Source organism: Lipotes vexillifer, unplaced genomic scaffold (assembly GCF_000442215.2).
Source record: "Lipotes vexillifer unplaced genomic scaffold, Lipotes_vexillifer_v1.1 scaffold1213, whole genome shotgun sequence".
In the NCBI taxonomy this organism is placed as follows: domain Eukaryota; kingdom Metazoa; phylum Chordata; class Mammalia; order Artiodactyla; family Lipotidae; genus Lipotes; species Lipotes vexillifer.
This window is the reverse complement of record NW_006795911.1, coordinates 283,837-285,138: the sequence shown is the minus strand read 5'-3', so window position 1 is coordinate 285,138 and position 1,302 is coordinate 283,837.

The following is a 1,302-nucleotide window of genomic DNA, read 5'->3' as shown; positions in this document are numbered from 1 at the left end:
CAATATATATTTTTTTATTTTTCTAATTTTATTTTATTCTTTATACTTTGTTACTGTTCTGCTCCTTTTGGCTTATTCCCCCCTGTGTTTCTTTTTTATCTATTTTTCTGATACATATTTTTATTTTTCTAATTTTACTTTATTTTGTATTCTTTGTTATTTTAGTGCTCCTTTTGCTTTCTTATCTTTTCTTTTGCTGAACTGCACAGCTTGTGAGATCTCGGTTCCCAGGCCAGGAGTTGGGCCTGAGATCCTATGGTGGGAGAACTGAGTCCAAACCACTGGACTAACAGAGAACCTCAGACCCCAGGGAATATTAACCAGAATGAAGTCTCCCAGGGGTCCTCCTCTCAGCATCAAGACTCAGTTCTACCTAAAGGCCTGCAAGCACCAGTGCTGGTTGTCTCAGGCCAAACAACCAGTAAGACAGGAATACAGCCCAACCCATCAAAAAATGAATGAGTTGACAAAAAATAAGTTACAAATCAAGGAGCAAGGTAAAAACCTACACAAACAAATAACTGAAGAGGAAATAGGCAACCTACCTGAAAAAAATCCAGATTAATGATAATAAAGATGTTCCAAAATCTCAGAAATAAAATAGAGGCATGGATCAAGAAAGTATAAGAAACGTTTAACAAAGAACTAGAAGAACTAAAAAACAAACAAATGGTGATGAACAACACAATAGCTGAAATGAAAAATACACTAGAAGGAATAAATAACATAACTGAGGCAGAAGAATGAATAAGTGAGTTGGAAGACAAAATGGTGGAAATAACTGCCAAGGAGCAGAATAAAGTAAAAAGAATGAAAAGAATTGAGGACAGTCTCAGAGACCCATGGGACAACAGGAAGTGCTGTTGAAGAGAAGAGAAAAAGAAAAGGTTTGAGAAAACTTTTGAAGCGATTATAGTGGAAAACTTCCATAGAATGGGAAAGGAAATAGCCACCCACGTCCAGGAAGCACAGAGAGTCCGATACAGGATAAACCCTAGGAGAAACACACCAAGGCACATATTAATCAAACTAACAAAAACTAAATTCAAAGAAAAAAAATATTAAAAGCAGCAAGGGAAAAGCAACAAATAACATACAAGGGAATCCTCATAAGGTTATCAACTAATTGTTCAGCAGAAACTCTGCAGGCCAGAAGGGAGTGGCAGGATATATTTAAAATGATGAATGAGAAAAACCTACAACCAAGATTACTCTACCCAGCAAGGATCTCATTCAGATTCAACAGAAATCAAAAGCTTTACAGGCAAACAAAAGCTAAGAGAATTCAGCACCACTAAACCA